This window comes from Podarcis gaigeae, assembly GCF_964106915.1.
Source record: "Podarcis gaigeae genome assembly, chromosome: 13".
NCBI classification, from domain to species: domain Eukaryota; kingdom Metazoa; phylum Chordata; class Lepidosauria; order Squamata; family Lacertidae; genus Podarcis; species Podarcis gaigeae.
In genome coordinates, this window is record NC_139689.1 from 7,535,016 (window position 1) to 7,560,169 (window position 25,154).

Consider the following 25,154-nt stretch of genomic DNA (forward strand, 5'->3'; position numbering starts at 1 on the left):
GGACTACGGGAATCATCATGCTGAATGGCCAGAGAATACTTTTCAGGTTGCTCAGTAAAAATGAAGCAGCTAGATTGAGCTCAGGATGAATAGGTAGTCAAAATATAGGAGTGCAGTCCAGTTTTTATCTTGGCTCCTAATTAAGTTCCTTTGATTTCAGTACAGCTTAATCCCAATTAAATGGTTAAAAGATTGCAACCAAAGCACCAACTTCCCAATGTAGCTACATTATTATGGTTGACTTTATTGCGTTCATAGAATAATTTTTAAAATGTTTACACACTCAGAAATAAGTGTGTCTGTATGTATGTCAAGAACCAGAAAGTATCTTAACACTTCTGATAGTTGCTGCATTGGATTTGAATCTATATATACTACTACCAATCACAGCTATACTAAAATTCTAGCTTTCATTTCCCACTCTCCAACCTCTTGATACTAATCACTAAGGGAAACCAAAAGAAAAATAAACAAAGAAGAATTCAAAATGAACCAAGGAATCCCTTATTCAGATAATGGATGTATTATCTCTATAGTTATCTCTGTGACCAGTCATTGTTGTTATGTCAGTCTTTGTCTAAAAACATTAAAGGTGGTATGAGCATTATCTTCCTCGTGATTATACTGGCCAGAATACTGCTTGGACGAGTCAGCAAGGCAACCCTAGGCTATAATGCCATTGACTGCAGCTCCTTCAGCCCATGTCTTCATCCAGCCACGTCAGAATCCATACCTGGTTGAAACCGCTGTGCCAGACAATTATATCTTCATGAATTATGAATTCTTCACCTTTGGGAACATTTATGTCAATCCTACCAATTTTCACTCTCTGGAAAGAATTATTTGGAAATATGATCGTGTTCATTATGTCAAAGCTGCCTCGCATTTCCCATTTGTCATTGAAGGAAATGGTTTCCCCAGCTGAGTTGTTAAAGGAACTCCCATGAAGAAAGTGATGGAGCTAAGGTATAATAAAGAGGGATATCAATAAATCAGAGAATTCATCTTTTCTGACTACTACCATTTATGTCAGGTAGTGATTTCCACTGCTGTTGGATGACAGTTACCAAGCACTCAACATGGCTAATGGGGATTATGGGAATTCTTCCTGCATTGGATATCCAGTTGGAGGACCCAGGAGAGACTCTCTGGGAAGCAGGAAATGGAAAGGCAACCAACAGGAAGACCTTCCACCACCCTAGGCTGAAGAGTCTGCTGACTTCTCTCTTTTATGGTTGGGTCTGTGTGTGGATTTTTAGCACCACTGGGCTTGAGAGCTTGAGAGTAGCCCGGAAAGCTGAAGTGGGGTCACTGTGCAGGAGCAGAAGGAGGCCCCATCAGAGCACAGTGCACTTCAACACCTTGCAGTCAGACTACTGGTTGGAGTGTTGAATCATCCTGAGCATTTCTGGAGGAATCCTTGCAACCTTGATGTCACCATTGCCCTGGGAAAAGCTGGGTGGGCTATGCAGGAGTGCCCATCACCACTGGGAGGGCTCAAGGACGGGAGGAAGGATGAGAAGTCCCCATCACAAGAAACAGGCAAGCTTTCCAGAGAAGCCTCAACTGGAATTCTCCCCAGCCCTCTGATCCCTTTCAGCAGCCAGATGAGATTTTCAGGATCAAAGCTGTTAGTGGAACAAGGATTGTGATGCTCAAGAGTTTTATCTATCTGCTCTACTTTGAAATACTGAATGACAAATCCTAAGTAGTTTATAGTGCAACAGGAAAATTCGGAAAGAGGGGGGGAAACTTCCAGTGGCAGAAAATTTTTAAATTTAGAACATGCAAAGACAGTAGCAGTGAGAACAGTAGCAGGACAGGAAATGATGCAGGAGACAATTCCCTTGAGGAATGTGACACAATAAAGCAGGATTGTCACGGCCTTTCTAATAGAGCTGTTTGACACTGAAAATGACTCCCACAGAAGGTGGTGGACTTTCCTTCCTGAAGGTTTTTAAGCAGAGGTTGGATGGCCTCTTTCATGGATGCTTCAGTTGAGATTTCTGCATTGCAGCGGGTTGGACTAGATGAGCCTTGGGGTTCCTCCCAACTCTATCAGCCTATGAAAGAAATATAAACCTATAAAATGCTCTCAACCAATAAGATGGCCAATTCCATTTCCTCAGTGATTCATGCAGGAGAAAGCTGAATATAGTCTCAACTCCGAGGTTTCCAAACCTGAGAAGTAATGGAGGTTTGACAGTACTTTGTTTATTGAAATGAAAGAATATTTTGTTGTAGGGACATTACCTGCCAGGGCTGAAGATCTTGAAGTTCAGCACTGAAACCCTTCTCATTAGTTCTCAGCTTGGATCGAGAAGAGCCCATAATATGCAAAGCATGAGCCACAGCGTAAACACCATTATAAACACTATAGCTGTGGCCAGTCATGAGCACTTCAAACTGTGGTGCAGGGAGGCTCTCTAGTCTCTCCTCTCCAGTACATGTTTGGTCAACATCCATTGCCACATTGGGGTTAGGAAGTACACAGTCAAAGGCTTGCTCCCAAAAGTCCTTCAGAAAACTGTCCTTCTGGGCCCCGTGAAGCTTTATGGTCCCAATAAATTCCCTAAACCCCGAAATCTCTTTGGAGTGAACTGTAAAGGAAATTGCACCTTGGAACATTTGAAGACCCCAGCTCCTTTGAATGCCAGTTAATATGAAATCTATCTGGGTTGTTGTAATCCACACCTTTCTCATTGAGGGAGTCTCCTTGTTTCCAGAGTCTCGTATAAACATAATAGCCCTAAGCCATGCAATAGTCAAAGATTCTCCATATATAATGAATGTAATCACTGTATAATCTGTGTAATGTGCATAAAAATTTGTGGCTATATCAGTAAGTTTCTCCAAGTTATCCCAATGGCTTATGCGTGGGATTCTGTGGGTGAATGCTGAACAGATCCCATACTGAGAAAACAATGGATCCAGTGTCTGCAAGAAATGTTCTCCACTGTTATCATCATCTATAAGAATTCCAACCCATGTCCATTTGAAATACTGGAGTAACAGGATAAGCCCCATATACTGCTGGGTTTCATTTGGGACCAGACAATAAAAGGATGGCCCTTGAGTGATACGATTCCCCAGTGGGGCAAATGAGCCATATGTGAGCTGGAAAAAATAATAATGTGCAGATATTGCAGGGCAAAGTTAGGAATGCCTTTATATTCCTGATTATACAACAATTATATACAGTTGTTAGAAGCCTAGAGCTAAATTTAGCACATCTGATTGAATGTCCCAAGTATATAAAGCATACCATTTCATCATCATAAAATCATAGAATTGTAGAGTTTGAAGAGACCCACAAGGGTCATCTAGTCCAACCCCTGCAATGCAGGAATCACAACTAAAGCATGCATAACATTTGTACCAAATGTTCATTAGCAAAATGTTGGGCAGGAGAGCAGAGAATTGATTGATTGCGTCTCTCTCTCCAATGAGATAATTTTTCTCCAAGCTGCTCAAGGTGGCGTTTATGGTCCTCCCTGCATTAAATCCCCACAACAACCCTGTGAGGTAGGTTAATAATAATAATAATAATAATTTATACCCCACCCATCTGGCTGGGTTTCCCCAGCCACTCTGGGCAGCTTCCAACAGAATATTAAAATGCAATAGTCTATTAAACATTAAAAGCTTCCCTAAACAGGGCTGCCTTCAGATGTCTTCTAAAAGACTGATAGTTGTTTTTCTTTTTGACATCTGGTGGGAGGGCATTCCGCAGGGTGGGTGCCACTACCAAGAAGGCCCTGTGCCTGGTTCCCTGTAACTTGGCTTCTCGCAGTGAGGGAACCGCCAGAAGGCCCTCAGCACTGGACCTCAGTGTCCGGGCAGAACAATGGGCATGGAAACACTCCTTCATGTATACTAGCTGAGGGGCAGTGACTGGCCCCCAAGGTCACCCAAAGCCAAGGTCAGGCTCATGCCCACCATCACCCGCACGGGGCTGGCTGCGGCCCCGCGAGACCAGGGGAATCCTCGGGCCGCGTCATACCCTGGGCCAGCCAATCGGCTGGCCGCAGCGGCGGGGCTAGGGTCACTTAAGGACAGCGCGGCCCGAGATCGCCCCTTTCCTTCCTCGTTCCAGCTGCGGTTTCCACCCACCCACTTCTAGGTTTTCCCTTGGACTTTGCTATGGACCTCGGTTGGTCGCTGCAAGGGGTCTGGTAGGAGTTTTTCCACTTGGCTATTCAAGGGTAGTCCAATAAAAGATTCCGGGGGGCGTTGCCTTGTCCGAAACCTATGGAGGCTAGGGCCTAAAGCGCGCTCCCGAGCGGTGACCCCTTGAGCAGCGCCTAGGGATGTGCATCTCAGGGGCTCCCCCTGTTGGTGTTAACCCTTTCCGGTTCTATGCCGGATAGTCTGATAGGACCAGTGCCAAAGCCAATACCACTCTTACCTGTAACCAATAAAGTTGTGGCCACACTCAAGGAGGCCACAGTTAACTTAGAGCCAAAAAATAAATGTTAAGTAATAAGGGAAGAATAAATAAAATATCATGAAACTACAAAATCAAGTTCCGCATAAGAAAGAAGCGCCTACATCACTCTCACACACAATTTCATGTGTACAGGGAGAATTCCTACCTGTGGAACCTTATAGGAACCTATAATATCTGCTATAAGATTAGAGGTATCAGAGCCAAGTCCACCAATGATAGCCATGAGCTTTTTGTGTCGGTCACACTGGTAGTTGGGAACAAATTTATCTGTTTTGAAGAGCACATCCAAAGTGGTACGATAAGTCATCCTTGCATCGTAGTAGCTATCATAGATATGGAATCCAATTGTGACATTGGGTAGGAACTTAGGATTCGCATTGATTTCGTTCACAGCAAATGCCAAAGCAAGGATGTGCTGGTAGAATTTTGTCACCATTCTGCATATAGAGGTAGAATTTGTTCATCCCTTTGTATAATGAGTATGTTTCCTGCTATCATATCACAATATTGGTAATTTCTAATAGATTCTATGGGGGGGTGGGTTTGGCCAAACCTACACACACACACACACACACACACACACACACACTTAACATTCTGCCATTCACAGAAAAAATATATTTGTGATCTGAGCAGCTACAAAAGATGCAGAGCAAACGAAGCAATTTCTTACTCTGGAACATCAAGCTGGTTCTGAGAAGGATGTTCACTGAATGAAACTTCATGAGAATGGTAAACTAACTGAGAAGCAATTCCACCAATGAAGAGAGCTCCTGGCTGGAACCACTCATGTGGAACAGGGTGGGGATCATTTCTGGGACACTCCAGAGTATCTACTTTGTACCCCATGGAAAGCAACAAAGGTAGAGCTATCAGAAGCCACAACATCTAATCAGCAAAAAAGGTAAAGGTAAAGGTACCCCTGCCCGTACGGGCCAGTCTTGACAGACTCTGGGGTTGTGCGCCCATCTCACTCAAGAGGCCGGGGGCCAGCGCTGTCCGGAGACACTTCCGGGTCATGTGGCCAGCGTGACATCGCTGCTCTGGCGAGCCAGAGCCGCACACGGAAACGCCGTTTACCTTCCCGCTGGTAAGCGGTCCCTATTTATCTACTTGCACCCGGGGGTGCTTTCGAACTGCTAGGTTGGCAGGCGCTGGGACCGAACGACGGGAGCGCACCCCGCCGCAGGGATTCGAACCGCCGACCTTTCGATCGGCAAGTCCTAGGCGCTGAGGCTTTAACCCACAGCGCCATCAGCAAAGCATCCCTCTAAATTGAGAATCTCCTTTGTACAGAAACAGAAACTACCAGACTTAACAGTCTACATAGGTTGGTGGCTAATTCTGCTAACACATCTCTTAAGAGAAATACATCAGCTATGTCTTTGACTGAGACACCAATGCATGCCTTAAGTGCTAGCAAGGTTAGTTGATGTAAGGTGGAATAAAAGGGGAGACGTATGAAAGGAAAGTGACAGAGCCCTGCCCGCCTTTTCACCTACTCTCAGGTGTACATTGCTTGGGGGCGTATTTATATCAATTTTCAGGTTTACTGGTTGATCATTTTCTAGTAACCTCTGGCAAGTCTTTGGAGCTTTGGGCAGTTGGAACAAATTATAGGGGCTTCCATGATCCTAGGAGGCCAGTGATTAGCCCTTTACCATTTGAGTGCTGTTCCTCAAACCCACCCCCAAAGCAAATCTGTTAATTCCTTTTTTGAGATTTGATAATGACTCTCCACTGTTCCTTGCAGCATTATAATAATAAGTAGCAGGTGGCTAAGAGATCCCCATAGGAACTGCACTCCAGGAAGGAACAGAAATCAACATGTTCAAGGGCGGCATTTTGCAACTACCCTTTTAATATGAATGGCATAAGCTTTCTATCATACTATGGCAGAAGAATAATAATACAGGACATTCCATTTGGTAATCTAAAAAGTGACAGGTGACCCATGCCCCATTCACCAGAAATTTGCCCCCAGATGGGATAGATACAGTAGGATATGCTTCATCTAGTGTTATCATTACATATTATCATTAGAGAACCCCTGTGATGTACATTAAACTGAGAGATATTGAGATTTTATTTATCTATAGATGAAGCATGGAAATCATTGAATCCGGGATAGGCTGAAGAGAAAGATGTAGTATAGGCTGGAGAGCTTGCGGTGCTGAGGAAGGGGTGTGCATCATTTTTCACTCAGGGATTTCTCCTCAGGCCTCTGGGTGAGCTTCATGGTGTCATTGATTCAGGCAGAGTAGGAAAGTATCACCTGGCTGAAGGCCAAGAGGGAAACCTTGCTGCTGTCCTTCAATACTCGGGTGTTCACATGCTGACCCACAATGAGGGAAATCGACAGAGGGCCTTCTCAGTAGTGCTGCCCGCCCTGAATCTTGAATCCTTCAGTGGCGTCTGCCCTGAATCTTGAATCCTTCAAGATTCCCAGTAACAGGGAAAATAGCAGATTCATAATAATAATAATAATAATAATAATAATAATAATATATTTATACCCCGCCCATCTGGCTGGGCTTTACATCTGGTGGAAGGGCATTCCATAGGGAGGGTGCCACTACCAAGAAGGCCCTCTGCTTGGTTCCCTGTAACTTGGCTTCTCGCAGTGAGGGAACTGCCAGAAGCTCTCACCTTTGTCCCTAGCCTGCCGGAGATCATCAACCAGTGCGACCAAGGCAGTTTCAGTCCCATGATGAGGCCTGAATCCCGACTGGAAGGGATCCAAATGGTCCGCTTCATCCAGAAGTATCACAGTTGGAGGTTGAGGGAAATAGACAGCCCTGATAACTTTGCTAGGTAACCAGGAGGGAGGAAGCGTCTGGAAGGCTCTGCCTCTCAGAGCAGCGGTGATGCTGCTCCTTCCCCTTGGATTAGGAGGCAGGAAAGGGTTAAGGAGGAAGGGGGCAGGATGATGGGGAACATTTTTAAAACCATGAGACCCTGCTCAAATAAATAATCAATTCCATCAATACAATAAAAGTTGTATTGTAAATATTGAACATAGATTACGGCCAAGGGAACCTTATATATAAAGGTACCATTCAAAGACAATGATTCCTTCAGGTCTAAATTCACATCGTGACCTGAGTTCTTATATTTAAAGGTTGTTTAATCAGCTTAACCCCTTTTATGGGCATTTTTATTGTGATATTTAGCTAAGCAGTATTTGGCAACATTTCCAGTATGAATGGTAACAGCATACCTTGAAGGTGTTTCAGGTGTAACCAACAGACTTTGTGTTCTGGTTTAACTATGAAACAATTGAATTTCATATTAAAATCAGGGCACCCAAAAATATTTTTTCAGTGAGGCTCGTTTGTTAAGATTGGTGAGCAACAATTATTTATCATTTCAACTGATCTAATTATGGCAATAGTATTTTTGATACAAGTTATGTTGGAAAGACGTGCTATAATTGAAAGCATTTGCAGATGACTTGGTATTAACACTTCAGGAACCAGTCTCCAGCACTAAAAGAGTGCTAGAATTAATTTCTGATTTTGGTCGGGTGGCGGGGTTTAAGTTAAATAAGCAAAAAACCAAGGTTTTAGCAAAAAATTTGACAGTTACAGAAACAGATGAGTTCTCTAAAGAAACGGAGTTGAATGTGGTTAAAAAAGTAAAATACCTAGGGGTGTACCTGACCTCCAAAAATTTGAATTTGTTTAAAGATAACTATGAGAAATGTTGGTCAGAAATCAAAAGAGACTTGGAAACATGGTCAAGATTGAAACTTTCCTTGTTAGGCCGAATAGCTGCTGTAAAGATGAATGTATTGCCGAAAATGTTATTTTTGTTTCAGGCCCTACAGATCGTGGACAAGGTGGAATGTTTTGGAAAGTGGCAGAAGGATATTTCTAAGTTTGTTTGGCAGGGCAAAAAGCCCCGAATAAAGTTTAAAATATTAACTGATGCGAAAGAAAGAGGGGGATTTGCCCTGCCAGACTTGAGGCTATATTATGAATCTGCAGCCTTCTGCTGGTTGAAAGATTGGATTTTATTGGAGAACACTGACGTCCTAGATCTGGAAGGGTTTGACAATGCGTTTGGGTGGCATGCATATTTGTGGTATGACAAGGTTAAAGTGCACAAATTGTTTAAAAACCATATTGTCAGAAGAGCAATTTGGAGGGTCTGGATAAAATACAAAGACTTATTGGAGAGTAAGACTCCGAGGTGGCTCTCACCGGTGGAGGCCAAGGCACGTAAGAGACTTAACATGGAGGCCCATTGGCCTAAATATTGGGAAATAATTGAAAAAATTGGAGACAATTGGAGGTTGCTAAGTTTGGAGAAATTGAAAACTAAGGTACGAGACTGGCTGCACTATGCGCAAATTCAAGAGGTATTTAAAATAGATAAAAAAGTTGGATTCCAGGTGGAAAAATCGAAACTAGAGACTGAATTGTTAGAGCCAAAAAGTAAACTACTTTCGAGAATGTATAACTTGCTGCTTAAGTGGAATACACAGGACGAGACAGTCAAATCCGCTATGATAAAATGGGCTCAGGATGTGGGGCATAACATTATGTTTGTAGACTGGGAAAGGTTATGGAACACCGGTTTGAAATTTACGGCATGCACTGCCTTGAAGGAAAATATTATGAAAATGGTATACCGGTGGTACATGACCCCAGTCAAGCTAGCTAAGATATATCATCTGTCTGACAACAAATGTTGGAAATGTGGAGAGGCGGAAGGGACATTATTTCATCTCTGGTGGACCTGCCCGAAAGTGAAGGCCTTCTGGGAAATGATCCATAATGAACTAAAAAAGGTACTGAGATTTACCTTACCTAAGAAACCAGAGGCCTTCCTTCTGGGCATGGTGGACCAGAGAGTGCTTAAGAAGGACAGAACCTTTTTCATGTATGCTACCACAGCAGCAAGGATCCTGATCGCAAAATATTGGAAGACACAAGATTTACCCACGCTGGAGGAATGGCAATCGCAGTTGATGGACTATATGGAATTGGCTGAAATGACTGGCAGAATCCGAGACGTGGGAGAAGAAACAATTGAGGAGGACTGGGAAAAGTTTAAGGACTATTTGAAAAAACACTATAAGCTGTATGAATGTTAAAAAATGCACCTTTCAGGAAATTCTAGCTTCAGCAAATGTAAGTTAATGAAATGAAAATTAAGACACAAGAATTTAGAGGTAAATAATGAAACAACTTTATTGTGTTTAATACAAGGCATATAAGAATTGGGTTACAGTAAAATTGAAGTTGGGGAACATGATAAAATGGAAGTTACAATAAGTTTTGAAATAAGTTAACAAATTGCTGATGCTTTATAAGACAGGGAACGCAGGGTTCGGAGGATGTGGGGAAGTCCTATAGATTGGATGGAAAAAGAATATGGAAATTTGTTATTCTTCTATTCTATTTTCTTATAACTATTCTTTATTCTTTTTTCTGTATTTCTTAAAAGCAATAAAAATATTTTTTTTAAAAAAAGGAGAGACGTGCTATAGGGTAGCTACTCCATCTATCTTTTACTCAATAACATTTGATGCTGAATACACTGCCATTCCCATAAATTAAATTTTCAAATCACCCTTTCCGTGTACATTTTGTTATTTTGCTTTAGCTTATACATACACGCCATGTTTTTTGTATTTAATTGCTTTCAAGGCAGCCTCAGAAAATTCAGGACAGTGGACGTGTATGTTATTCCTTTCTCACTAATGAGTCTAGTCACAAGGCAGCGGAGGTGTAAGGTCAGAGTGTTCCTTCTCTGTTTTGCTAATTCTGCATCTTGTCCTCTAAAGAAGATTGGGATAGTCATTCCCAAGGGAAAGATCTCTTGGTTCCAAAACAAATATTGCTTTATTAATATTTGATATCAATCTAGCAGAGTTAGCATGCAGCAGAGCAAAAGGCAATGAACAGTCCAAGGATCATCTCATTCTTTGCCAGATGCCAAGTCACAAGGATCATCAGACACTGGTCACAAGACTTGCATGTGCAAGAAAAGGGTACACATCTCGCACGTACAGCAGGTTCACCGGCAATTAAAAACCTCAACCTGTTCTCCAAGCCCTTCACAAAAAGGACAGAAATGAGGGGACTAATAAAAGTCAAGGCACATTGTATTCCTTTGCATTTTCTGGCATCTGAAATTTGCACTTAAGTCAGTAATAATGTACTACGCCGTTTATTTCCAGAGAAGTCGCCCTGTTTGCAGCATCAACAAAGAGCCTCGGGATGCTTTAAAAACGCAACACATTCCTACGTTTACCCAGAAAAAACTCCCATTAATGCATTAATACATGAGCATTTGCTTACTTTTTACACACTGTCGCTGGCTAAAGGAAGCAGAAGAGGAGAGAGAAAGAGAAAACGAACTGTTTGCTCCCCACAGATGAAGAGACACTGTGTCTCATGCCCTTTCCCTACACATCCACCCTCTCCTTGTTTGAGCCTTCTCTTTAAGCCAGAGGTTTTCAACTTTTTTGAGTCCATGGCTCCCCTGACCAACTGCATTCTTTCTGCGGCACCCCTGTGATGCTCAGAAGCCCATTTATGTCACCCTTGCCTGCAGAGCTGGCAGCTTCTCACACTTTTTCACACGCCCTCCATGGTGGAGGGTTCCCTCAGCCTCCTCTCCTAACTCTGGGTAGCCGCTGCTGCCGCTCCTGGTCTAGAGCTGCCCCCTTCCTGCTCCTGGTCTAGAGCTGCCCCCTTCCTGCTCCTGGTCTAGAGCTGCCCCCTTCCTGCCTTAAAGAGAGGTGCCTCCTCATACAGCCCCACGGGGGCCTGGGAAGAAGATGTCCCCAGACTTGGTGGCCCAACGGAGACTGGCCAAAGGTGAAAGTGAGGGACTACCCAGGGAGTGCTACCCAGGGAGCAGCAATGGCAGCAGTGGGCCCTGCCAGGCCTACATGGAAGAAAGGCTCCCCTTCAGGACTGGGCACTCAGCTTCCAGGCAGGCATTGCATACAGCAAGCACAATCAAAGCCAGCATGGTGCCTGCCTCCCTGCCCAGCTTCCCACTTGTCAGTCCATTCCCAACAGCAATGGCTGCCAGACTGGCCAGCTTGGCTCCTCGCCCGCTTGCTTGCTTACTTCAAGGCCGCCTCACCTCCTGGCTACCAGCACCCAATGGCCAGCCCCAGAGGCAGCTTTCACTTGTATTAGGGTTGCAACAAACAGCTGTGCCTGACTTTGAGAGTCAGAAATGTGAGAGGACATCATAGGGGGAGGGAAGGAAAGAGGGACAGAGGCCAGTGTTGCCCGCGGCACCCCTGACCACAATTCCAGTCACCTCAGGGTGCCAGGTCACACTGGTTGAGAACCACTGCCTTAAGCAATGGGTGCCTCTCACCCTCCTTAGACCATGCAGGCATGTGTGTCCTCCCCCACCCACCAAATTGCCCATGTACAGCTAGCGGAGGCCACCGGTTAGGGAGACCCACCCAAGGTTGCTTGCCGAGAGCCAGAGAACAAGGAAGCTCTCCACCCTTTTTCTTTTTAACCCAACTTCAGGATTTGTCTGCGTGGCTTAACTTTGTCCTCTCTCTCTTTGCCCCCTCCCACCTGCGAAACGTCTAGTAGTGCAAGGCTGAGGTATGCTGTGCTACCAATGCGTGCACTTATGATGCCGGATGTGTTACCTGATTGGCCACCTACCAGCCACATAATCATCATTCCTTCAGAGACAGAGCCAAACCAATATTGCACCTAAGGGAACAAAATAGATAGACAGACAGACAGACAGATGAAATTCCTGGTTTATTAATGACTTTATATTACTGTTTTTATGGTTTTTCTGATATTGCTTTACAGTTTCTATGTTGCTTAGTGCACTGATTAAAATTTAAGCAGCTTAGAAATGATTTAAAAATCAGCAAATGAATAAATGCCGTAGGTTAAAACCTCTACTTTTCATCTCAGTCCATCCAGTCGTGCTTTTGTCTGCCATCTGTTCTTCTCTACACCCCAGTGATTTTTCTTCTCTCTGACCCACTTTCCCATGAATATTCTCTTTTCGTGGAATCGTAGAATTCTAGAATTGGAAGGGACCCCAATTCTCATCTAGTCCAACCCCCTGTAATGCTCACTTACTTACTTCATCAAAACTTTTCTAGGCATTACAAATATAGGGCATCCTAAAACATTTAAAATATATACAAATAAACAGCCATGTAAAATATATAATGATGAGGAATTTCATTGGGATTTCTTCCTGCTAAATAGTGCCATTTAGCACTCTAAGAGATACAATTAACAAAAACATCTGTCACCCCATTGATCGCCAGGGCTGATCTGACTGACCTGGCTGGCTAGGCAGGTGTCCCCCTGTTTCATGTGTGTCCCTCCCTAAGCTGCACGCTTGGTGGAAGAGGAAGACCATCCCAGGTAGAAGGAGTGTACCGGTTCTTCGGTCAAGGCTTGATGATAGCTGCGTTTCTGTATAGATTGAATCTCCCTGATAGAACGTCCCCCAGTAATGCAGGAATCTCAACTAAATAATTTCAGCTACATAGTTTGTGAGAGCCCTGCCTTCTTTGCCCCTATCAGTAGAATGTCTCTACTGTCCCCTACAAAGATCGCAGCACACAGAAACAGGCACTTACAAATGTTAATAAAAGGGTATTTGTTTTGGAACCATGGGATCTGTCCCTTTGGAATGACTATCCCGTTTACTGCTGGCAAATAAGTAAAAAAAGTTGGAGTAAGAGAATCCAAGGGTTGTTATTGCTCTGTTTCTAAGGGTGGTTCCAGATGCCCAGATTTCAGGTACATGCATGAGAAGGCTGCAAAAAGGAAGGAAAGAGAAGCAAACTCACATGTATCAGCCTGGGAAGAAGTCAGTGGCAGGCTGGCCCCGCAAAGGAGTCCCACAAATGGTAAGAAGATCTTGGCCCACATTTTAGGATTCATTTTTTCCCCCAAGTGAATTTTTATTGTTTTCCTTACATATTCTTTTCCAACAAATTGTAATAGCACCATACATTCCCTTTGACTCTGCCGAGTCGCGACCCCCCTCCCTCCCCACAACTGGTTAGGATTCAGTGTGAATGGCATGTGGGCCACCAGGCCTGCTTATATAGCATCCTGGGAGACTATGGTGAGATATGTTTCCCATCAGTAGCTCCACCCAGACAATTCAAGAAGAGACTATTCTGTGAGGTTCTCAGAAAGTCCTTCCGGAAACTTGAGTGTAATTGGGATTTGTGGGAAATCCTTATAGCTATGGGGAAGTTCGCCTACTGTTATTATTTAATTTGTACACCACCCTTCATTAGCAGATCACAGGTGAGGATGTTTCACCCCTCCCATTGCAAGAACCTGCTGACAATGTTTCAGAAAGGAGGGGGTGGATTTTGCTCATCGCTTCTTCCGCTCCAGCCTGTGGGAGTCTGAGTGTTATCTGTATATAGATAAGGTGACTGCTCAAGCAGCTGTAACACTCAGGCAGTCCAGCGTCTCCGATTAGTCTTTAGTTAGTTTATGCAGTAGCTGTAGAGAATAAAAGAAGTTATACTTCAGAGCTGTCGTTCGTGTGGTTAATACTCTGCTGTACTCCGCTGACTTTTGGAACTGAGTTTGGTGCTCACTGTTTCTAAGGGTGGTTCCAGATGCCCAGATTTCAGGTACATGCATGAGAAGTGAAATATACTCAGAGTCGCAAAGTGATTTCATGCTCTTTATTCAGCTCATAGTGGTGAGGAAGAATGAATGAATGTCCCCTCAAAGTATCTGCTTTATATACATTATTTACACAATGGGCTGCACATGATTGGCTAATTCCAGAATTCTACTGTAAGCCAATCAGGTTGTGGATTCACTTCTATCTGGAGCATAATTGGATGGTTCCTGCCAACCAATCATACTGCTGCATTGTTCTAGGACCAATCAGACTGCTGCATTCTGAATCCTATTGTTCTAGGACCAATCAGACTGCTGCAGTTTGGATCCTATTCAATTCAGTACATAACACCCCTCCCCTCTAAGTTCCAGTCCTGCCCGGGAGGTCGCATTCATAGTCCTCAAGGTACGCCAGCAGCCTACGTGTGCGTTGTGGCCTGGGGTGTTCCCTGGTCCGGGGTTCAGGTTCTGGCTCGTGTTCCAAGGATGCTGGCTGTGATGGGGCTGTTTGGTCTGGCGCAACCAGCTCGCTCAGTCGTGGTTCTGGTTCCGTTGTCCTTTTGACCTCACGGGTCCTCTCTGTATTTACTGATTCTGCCTCTCCTGCTTGCCCCTGCTGCTCTATGGGCCTCACTGCCCCACTGTTCCCTTGGGACTCCTCTGACCTGTCCTCCTCCTCCTGGTTTTCTCCCGGGAATCGTCGCCGTATCTGGTTGCAGTGGCGGCACCAGCATTGCCCCCCCATCTGTTAGCACCTCGTACGACACGGGGCCAGTGACCCTGGTGACTGTGGCAGGTACCCATGCAGGGCCTGCCCCAAAATTCTTTGCGTACACTGGGTCCTGGGCCTCGAAGGTCTGGGGGTTCCTGCCTTCCCTCACCACTACCTCATCCTGAGCTCTATCGGGGTGAAGGTGGTCCAATCTGATTGCAAGGCGCCGACCCATTAGTAGTTCAGTGGGGCTCCGGCCAGTCGTTGAGCTGGGGGAGCTGTGCTGTGCTAGAAGGAATGTGGCAAGGCGGTACTCCCAATCCTCTTGCATCATGCAGCGAAGGGTGTCCTTGGTGGTCCGCACCATGCGTTCTGCTTGGCCATTGGTGGCAGGGTGGAATGGCGCCGAACGGATGTGGCGGATGGCGTTCTGCGCTGTGAAGGTTTGGAATTCTCCTGACGTAAATGCAGTCCCGTTGTCTGAGACGAGAGTGTCAGGGAGCCCGTGGGTTGCAAACAGCCTGCGTAGTACCAGGATAGCTGCGGACGTAGAAGTGGACGGTACCAGTGCGACTTCCAGCCATTTGGTGTAGGAGTCCACCACTATGAAGAATGTTTTCCCCTGAAAGGGGCCAGCGAAGTCCACATGCAGGCGTGACCATGGTGCTTGGGCGGACTCCCAGGACTGGACTGGGGCCCTTGGGGGATCTGGGCGAGATTCTTGGCAGGCCTGGCAGTGTTTGACCCAGGCCTCTATCTCTCCGTTGACCCCCAGCCACCACACATAACTCCTGGCAAGGGCCTTCATTCTTACTACCCCTGGGTGTGTCTCATGTAGGGCTGTGAGGACCCTTTTGCGGAGGGGCTGGGGAACAACGCCCCTGCTTCCCCATAACAGGCACCCCTTGTGGGCCGACAGTTCATGTTTGCGGGTTGTGTAGCCGGCGAATTCTGGCCCGGGGCTGCTGCTGGGCCATCCCCTCCACACCCAGTCCAGGACCCGGGAGATGACCCTATCTTTCTTGGAATGGTGTGCAACTTCTTGTGCCTGAATGGGGCGGTCTGGAAGCAGCTCCAGGCTCATAACCTCTTGTGCAGGTGCTGGGTCGGGGCCTGTTTCCGGTAGTGGTAGCCTGCTGAGGGCGTCCGCATGGCCCATTGCCTTTCCAGGGCGGTGAATCAGTGCATACTGGTAGCTGGCAAGGAAAATTGACCACCTGAGGACGCGAGGAGACAGCACTTGGGGGGTCTGCTTTTCGGGGGCAAACAAGCCAAGCAACGGCTTGTGGTCAGTCACCATGGTGAAGGGCCGCCCGTACAAGAAATCATGGAATTTTTTTACTCCCTTCACGATTGCCAGATCCTCCTTGTCGTATGCGAGTAGTTCCGCTTGGTTTTGTTGAGTGTCTGGGAAAAGTATGCCACCGGTACCTCTCTTCCATCCGGGAGTTGGTGTCCCAGGACAGCGCCGATGCCATAGGGCGAGGCGTCGCATGCTAGCACCACCGGCAGCCTCTCGTTGAAGTGTGCCAAGACCGAGTTTGAGACAAGCAAGTCCTTGACTGCCTGGAATGCGGCCTCCTGGCACTGGCCCCACACCCAAGGGGCCCGCTTGTCCAGGAGTCTGTGTAGGGGCTCTGCTACTGCCGCTGTGCTGGTCCCGGGGGGAAGGTACCGTTACCGTAGACAGAGTTCACAAGATGAGAGGCGAGGTCCGAAACAGGGAGCCGGGCGGGGAACAGGAATGCTGGAAGGTCAGAAGCAGGAGGCCGGGCAGGGAACAGGAACACTGGAAGGTCCGAAGCTGGGAGCCGGGTGGGAACAGGAACACTGGAAGGTCTGAAGCCAACAACGACGTTGCTCCCGCAACCTGGGACCGGGCTGACTGACCTTTATCTTCTTCTAAGGCCAGGGGCGGCCCCGGCCCCCAGGAGCCCCGCCTCCCCTGGCCTTAAGGCGAGCACTCCTCCTGGGAGCAACCAGTTCCCTTCGCCTCTCTGCCCTAAGCCTCTGCAGTTCAGGAGAGGCCGAAGGGTTACTGGGCCCTGGAGGAGGCTCACCTGTAGACACTGAGTCCTCAAGCACCTCTGGGGCCAGAATGGTTTCACCTGGTGCCTGCTCCTGAGGATCTGACACAGGTGCAGGCTCCTCAGAATCTAGGCCTTGCCCCAGTTCAGCCGGCCCTGGAGGCGGGGACTCCTGTGCAGGCTGGGATTCCTCTGGTTCAGCCTCTGAATCGGAATCCCAGGCCATCACAGCCGCCTTGTGGGGAAGGAAGGAATGGTAAAAGTTCAATAGTCCCAAGAAGGCCTGAAGTTCAGTCTTGTTCTTGGGTGCTGGGGCATCACAAATGGCCCTTACCTTGTCCCCAGTCGGGTGGACCCCTTCTGCGTCCACCATAAATCCCAGAAAGTCCACCTGAGGCACTCCTAGTAGACTTTTTTGCCGCTTCACCTTGAGACCCGCTGTCTGGAAACGGTGCAGAGGCAGTCCTCAAACTCCTCTGGTGTGGGCCCGGCAATCAACACATCATCGAAGAAGGGGGTGACACCAGGAATCCCTTTAAGTAGAGAGTCCATTATATTCTGGAATATGCCTGGTGCCACGCTGACACCGAATTGCAGCCGCTTTACCCTGAACGCTCCTCTGTGCGTCACAATCGTCTGTGCCTCTGCTGTGGCCTCATCTACTGGCAGCTGTTGATATGCTTGGGCCAAGTCCAGCTTGCCAAAAATTTTCGACCCAGCCAAGGTGGCAAGGACATGGCTGACCACTGGCACTGGGTATGCATGGGCCGTGAGGGCCTTGTTTATGGTACATTTGTAGTCTGTGCAGATGTGGATCGAACCATTAGGCTTGACGGGTGTGACGATTGGGGTTTCCCAGGGGGCATTAGGCACCGGCTCCAGCACTCCTTGCTCCACGAGCCGGTCCAATTCCTCGTCTATACGGGGTTTCAGGGCGAACGGGACCCGGCGGGCCTTGAGCCTAACCGGTCGTACTGTGGGGTCCAGCTGTAGAGCAATGGGGGGGCCCGTATACTGTCCCAATTCCCCATCGAAAACCCCCAGAAATTCCTTGCATATGGCGTCCACGTCCACTTGTAAGCTGGTGAGGTTCACTCCGGTGACGGCTAGCCCCAGTGGTCCAAACCATGCCAATCCCAGTAAGCTAATGTAGGGGCCCTTGACCACAAGCAAGTCCAGTTGCCGCGTCCGCCCTCGGTATTGCACCCTGAAGGTCCCCACCCCCATTGTGGGGACCTTACGTTTCTGGAAGTCCCGGAGGGTGAATGGGGCCAGCCTGAGTTTGGGACCCCAGTAGGACACAGTTTCCTTAAGGTCCTTGCCGAGATATCCATAATCCATAATCACGAGTTGAACCCGTGTCAAGCTCCATGCGGCATGGGGCCCCCTCTATCTGTACCTCTACATAAATTTTCTCTACGTTGGGGTGGGGCAACTGGTATACCTGGAAGTCCGTGAGCTCCGTCGAGTTGCCTTGGTGCGTTGGGCCCCGGGACCTGGGGGTCTTGGATTGGTCATCTGATGCCTGGTGTCAGGTGGGCAGGTCCTCCTCTCGTGACTTTCTCCACAGCTTGCGCAATTCCCTCCTTCTCGTCGAGGCAGCTGTGGTATGTGGGCTGCTTGAGTGCGCTGCTGTATTCGGTGCACCTCCTCCCTGTTGGATCCTGAGTCGTCGGTGAGGTCTTCGTGGTGGACCCTCGGTTGGGACGGCTGGCTAGGCTGTGCCTCTTGCGTTAGCACCTCTCGGCAGCTTCCGTTGCCAGGGCCTCCTCCAGAGCGACCTGGAACGTTAGGTTCTTCTTAGCGTAGAGGCGTCGTTGCAGCTTCTCATCCTTCAGGCCACCGACGAGGCGGTCATGAAGCATGTTCTCCAGCTCTGAGAAGTTGCAGAACCGGGCAGCTTGGCGGAGAGAGGTCACAAACCAAGTTATGGTTTCCCCAGGGGCTTGCTGCTTTGCGTAGAAGGCATTTCAACGAGCCACCACTAAGGGCTGTGGCGAAAAGTGCCCCTTCAGCTGTTCCATTATTGTTTTGTATGGAACAGTAGCAACGTCTTCAGGCGCAAGGAGAGCCCGGGTGATTTCAAACGTCTCCTCTCCGCAGACGCTGAAGAATATTGCCCTCTTCTTGGTGTCTTCTTCATCGGTGACCCCTTTGGCTTCTAGGAGGAAGGTGAAACAGGAGGCGTACACTTCCCAGTCTCCAGATGCTGGGTTGCACGGCGAGAAGCTGCTGTCGGTTGCCATTCTGAGTTCCTTGGGTCCCGGAGCTGAAGCCTGGATACACGGTGCGAGGCAGCGGTGCGGCAGGTGGCGGTGCTGTGTGTGGCAGTCAGCTCAGCGGGATCCCACCTTCGTCACCAGTGAAATATACTCAGAGTCGCAAAGTGATTTCATGCTCTTTATTCAGCTCATAGTGGTGAGGAGGAATGAATGAATGTCCCCTCAAAGTATCTGCTTTATATACATTATTTACACAATGGGCTGCACATGATTGGCTAATTCCAGAATTCTACTGTAAGCCAATCAGGTTGTGGATTCACTTCTATCTGGAGCATAATTGGGTGGTTCCTGCCAACCAATCATACTGCTGCATTGTTCTAGGACCAATCAGACTGCTGCATTCTGAATCCTATTGTTCTAGGACCAATCAGACTGCTGCCTTTTGGATCCTATTGTTCTAGGACCAATCAGACTGCTGCAGTTTGGATCCTATTCGATTCAGTACATAACAAGAAGGCTGCAAAGAGGAAGGAAAGAGAAGCAAACTCATGTAGCTCCACCCAGACAATCTAAGAAGAGGCTATTCTGTGAGGTTCTCAGACAGTCCTTCCAGAAACTTGAGTGTAATTGGGATTATTTAATTGTTATTATTTAATTTGTATACTACTCTTCATTAGCAGATCACAGGCAGTTCAGAACATAAAAGTACAACATGAGAACACAAAATATATAATCTTCTTCCCTGATCTTCTTTATTATTATTTTTTGGTGTACAACTTCTTTTTATTATTATTAAAGATTTTCTTGTTTTACAGAAGTATGTGTAATATCTCTTGTATTTTTTCCATGTAACATTTTTACATTTGTTGAGACATTAATGGGGGGAAAGGGGTGGAGGGGGGAAAGATGTGTGGGGGTGGGGGTGGGGTCGGGTGGCGATGTTTCTTTTTTGCTTAATGTATGTAGGGTTTCGTGTCAGCGTTACTCTGCTGTTCATTTGTGTTTCTTTGGTGGTGATGGTGAGAGAGATTGGGGTTGGTCTATGGTGTGGTTGTTTGTTTGTGATTGGCTGTGGTGATCTTTGTTTTCGTGTGTGAGTGCGGTGTGTGTGTTTTGGATCAGGTTAGCCATACTGATTTGTATGCTGTTGGTGGGTTATTGTCATTGTCTTGTTGGGCTGTGTATGTGATAAAGGGGAGCCATACCAGGATAAAGGAGTCTTCTTCTGTTTGTCCCCATGTCAGTTTCAGTTTATTGGTTAATTTTTCTAGTAAGGCTGTTACTATTTGGTACCATTGGTCCATGCTTGCTCCTGACAGGTCTCTCCAGTGTCTGGTTATGGTGTTTCTGGCTGCTGAAAGTAGGTGGGTTATGAGTTCTTTGTGGTGTAAATGGGCATTTTTGTCTTGGAAGATGTTTAGTAGGGCCAGTTCTGGGGTGGTGTCTAATACTTGCTTAATTATTTTACATATTTCTTGTATGGCTGTTGTCCAGAATAGTTGGATTTTGGGGCACTCCCACCACATGTGGAGGTATGTGCCTGTGGAGGTGCACCCTCTCCAGCATTTTGGTGAGATTCCTGGGCGTATTAGCACTAGTTTTCTTGGTGTTAGGTACCACCTGTAGGTGAGTTTCAGAGTGAGTTCTTTTCTTTTTGTTGATACGGATTTAAAGGTGGGTCTAGACCACATTCTGGTCCATTGAGTGGGGTTAATCTCATAGCCTAGGTCATTCTCCCATTGTTTTTTGATTGCGTCTAGGGGGTTTGTGGGATTTTGGAGTAGTATTTTGTATATTGCGGATACCAACCCTTTACCGTTTCCCTTTGTTGTTAGGAGGAGGTTTTCGAAGGTTGTCAGGGGCCTAGTTGCTGCTGATTTTACTGTTGGGTTGTTTAAGAGGGCGTGTAGTTGTTGTTGTGCTAACCAGGGCATTTGGGTGTCTTCTAGTTTGTCTTGTATTTCTTGTGTTCACAAAGGCTTGCTATTTTTATAAAAGTCTATTATGCGATATAAACCTTTGGTTTGCCAGGTTTTTATCTGGAGGTTTTGTGCTGCATGGTGGAATAATGTGTGGTACGCCAGGGGGATTGGTGGGGATGGGGTTGGGGGTAGTTTGCCTATTTCTGTTTTTTATGTGAGAAGATAAAAGAGTGTAGTTTTCTCTGCCAACTGCGGAGTTGGGTTGGGGGGATCCAGATTGGGAGGGTTTGGAATAGGTAGGCTAGCTTTGGGAGGGTGATCATTTTGATCATGGCTCTTTTGTCTGAGAGAGTGAAATTCATGTTGTTACATCACTTTAGGTCTTTGTTAATTTGTTGCCACAGGGGCTTGTAGTTGTGGAGGTACAATTTATTGAGGTTTCTGGTTATTTGTACCCCTAGGTATCCGAACTTGGTGTGGCAAAGTTTTATTTTGGTGACCTTTGTGAGTTCATTTTGGGTGTGAGGAGGGGTGTTGAAGCACATAGCTTCTGACTTTGTAAAATTTACCTGTAGGCCCGACACCATTGCAAATGTGTTGAGTTCTCTGATTAGGGTAGGTTGCTGTGCTTAAGGGGTCTGGTGTTGTGACCATTAGGTCGTCTGCAAAGAGCCCTAATTTGTAGGTTCTGCCTTTTATTTCCACTCCCTTGATGTCTGTGGCTGCTCGGATGCGGATTGCTAAGGGTTCCAGAGGAAGGATAAATAAGAAGGGAGACAGTGGGCATCCTTGTTTCATGCCTCTTTGGATAGCTATAGTATTAGAATCCATGTTGTTCTGCATTTTGCTGAGGCTTGGGAGTATATTTGTTTGAGGATTTGTAGGAAGTTGGGGCCAAATTTCATGTTAGTTAGTACTGCTAATATGTATTTCCACTCTAAGCAATCAAAGGCTTTGAGGATGTCTAGGGACATAATTGTCAATGGGAGTTTAGTTGCCTTGCTGTGTTTGATCAGGTTCAGTAGTTTCCTCATGGGGTCTGTTATATTGCGGCCAGGGACAAAGCCAGTCTGGTCTGGGGCTATTAACTTGTGTAGGAAGATTTTTAGGCGGTTGGCCAAGATTGATGTGAATATCCTGTAGTCTTGGTTTATTAATGAGATTGGGCGGTATTATTCTACTTTGAGGCTGTCTTTTAGTGGTTTTGGGCCATACCCATGTATTTTACAGGTGTGTCTTCCACTGCCTCCCGCAGTTTGGTCAAACTCATGTTGGTAGCTTTGAGAACACCCTAAATTAGCTATTTAGGGAGGTCTTGAAATGTGTGGACTGGGCCACCAGGGCAAGTGTCTGAACCTTCATCTGATAGGAAATGTTTTGCAGGAGTGGGCAACAGATAAAAAATGTGACATTGAGGAGGGTGATATGGCGGAGGGAGTGAGAGTGAGAAATGTCCTTATTTTCAAATGAGGAATGTTGGAGAGTATGCATACAGTGTACTCTGCCTCCCCATTTTATCCTCAAAAACCCCTGGTGAGGTGGGTTATGTGGATAGACAGTGACTAGCCAAAAGCATTCTAGTGAACGTCATAGTTATGTGCGAAACACAGTTTACTTCTACAGTAATCAAACTTCAACACGATTTTGCAGGGAGATTAATCCATTCCCCACTTCTTTCCAGAACCCACCCACCACCTCAATCAAGTGATCACATCAAGAGATATCTGCGAGTTTGCTCACTTTTATTCAGCCTTAGGCTACCTAATTACAATGGATATATTGTTGAATCTGGGATAGGCTGGGGAGGGAAAACTGGGATAGGTTGAGAAAGGGGTGTGCATCACTTTTCACCCTGGGATTTCTCCTCAGGCCTCTGGGTGGGCTCCACGGTGCCTGCTGTGCGGGTAAACGTACAGGAGTATGAAGTCCTGTTGTTCCAGTCAGAGTAGGGGACAACCACCTGGCTGAAGGCCAAGAGGGAATCCTTGATGCTGCCCTTCAAGACTCGGGGATTCACATGGTGACCTTCAAGGAGGGCATTCTTCACCCACTGGACAGAAACTTCACTTGCATTGAGCCCTATGACCATGCCGGTGAGGATTGTCTGTGCTCGCTGAAGGCTGCTTTCTTTATGGTTGGCGCGATAGAAATTCTCATGGAGACCGTTCCCTTTGTCTTTTTAAGTTTTGGGGTGGGGAAAGTATGAGAGAAAGTATGAGAAAAAGGGAGAGCTATTAAGTTTAGACATAATTGATGGATAACATTTATGACACCATTTAGTGCTGATTATTTTCTGCTGGATTCTCTGACAAACATTTTAATCTGTAGATAGAGGGGTGTAAATCCTTAATGAAAGCTTTAAGGAGCAAAGGGGATTTAACTGAAGTTCTTGTGTGTGTGGACCTGAGTAGGAAGATCTGTGGCACATACATGGGGCTTCCTTGAGCTGGATGAGGACACGGTGGGATAGTGGATATTCCAGGAATATTTACACAGGTCCTTCCCGCAACATATATAAAGAAAGCGCCCAGCACAAAAAGCATGCCAGCCTTCCCAGAGAAGGTATAGGTGTATAGGCTGGGTTTGAAAACCAAGGATAGTTAAAAACTTCCCATATCCAATGATACCATCTCTGCATAGTTGCTCTTGGAGCAGCTAACTAGGTATGGAGCTCCTTAAATGTGTGGACCTGGCCCCCAGGGCAAGGATATATAAATCTCCCTCCAATAGAAGGGCACCATCTGTTCATCTAGGTCACCCTAAACTGGGTAAACATTATCAACAGGCAGATGTAGGTTAGAATTATTGTGGGAGACACCTTGGCCCCTGCAGGGTGCACATTCTTTCCTTCTCCCATTGTTACCTTCTGATAAAAACATGCATTTAGTATTGTTCAAGAACGGTGAAAACCTTTCTGCAGAGATAAGAGGAGAATTACTGTTCAGACCTCCACCGGACTGATTGCAGTTTCAAGTTGTGTCTTTAGTCAATACTAGCACCGATATCATGACAACTGGTGGGAAGGTCTTATCTCAACAGGCCATAATGGAAAGCAGAAATTTCTGAATTAAGGAGGAAGCAGTCTTGAAATGGTCAGTCCCTGAGAGGATCTTAAGCAATCAGGAAACAATTATCCCGCTCCCAAACCGTGCTTTTCAAAGGAAAACTACGTCCCAACTGTGCTGAGAGTTTTTACCTTCAGGTTCATTGACATTTGTTTGGGACCCAGGGAGGGATGCTCGACAGACGAACTTCAGCTGAAATTCATCTGCGAAAGTTCTTGTGTTCACCTGCGAAATGGGTAGTACTTCAGCGCTGAGGTATGCTGTGCTACCAATGCTTGCACTTATGATGCTGGAGGTGTTACCTGATTGGCCACCTGCCTGCCACGTAATCATCATGCCTTCGGGGACAGAGCCAGAGAGAGTGCACACCAATATTGCACCTAAGGGAACAAAATAGACAAACAGACAGACAGATGAAATTCCTGTTTTTTTAAATGACTTTATATTACTGTTTTTATGGTTTTTCTGATAGTGCTTTACAGTTTTTATGTTGCTTAGTGCGCTGTTTAAGATTTAAGCAGCTTAGAAATGATTTAAAAATCAGCTAATGAATAAATGCCATAGGTTAAAACCTCTGCTTTTCATCTCACTCCTTCCAGTCTTGCTTTTGTCTGCCATCTGTTCTTCTCTACACCCCTGTGATTTTTCTTTTCTCTTACCCTCTTTTCCATGCATATTCTCTTTCGTGGAATCATAGAATTCTAGAATTGGAGGGGACCCCAATGCTCATCTAGTTCAACCCCCTGTAATGCTTGCTTACTTACTTCATCAAAACCTTTCTAGGCATTACAAATACAGGGCATCCTAAAACATTTAAAATATATAGAAATAAACAGCCATGCAAAATATATAATGATGAGGAACTTCACTGGTGCCATTTAGCACTCCAAGAGATACTATTAACAAAACCTCAGCCCCCCCTTGCAGTTAATTCCGGGTTAATATCAGACAGATAGAATCGGATATGTTCATTGTGCCGTGATGTTAGACTACCGAAAAAGGTGGGGGGGCAGCATGCGTTTGCGTAGCAGGTTGTAAAATGGACAGTAGAAAAGGATATGTTCTACATTGTCCGGCACATTCAAAGAACATCCACAATGTCTATCATTTCTGGGGATGTTTAAAAATCTGCCCTTGAC

The 25,154-nt window shown here is 46.3% G+C and overlaps 1 protein-coding gene across 1 annotated transcript in view; it reads right to left on the minus strand.

Moving 5' to 3' along the window:
- MRPL52 (mitochondrial ribosomal protein L52) overlaps positions 1 to 25,154 on the minus strand; it is a 179,880-nt gene that overhangs the window by 93,253 nt on the left and 61,473 nt on the right. The window lies entirely within an intron of this gene.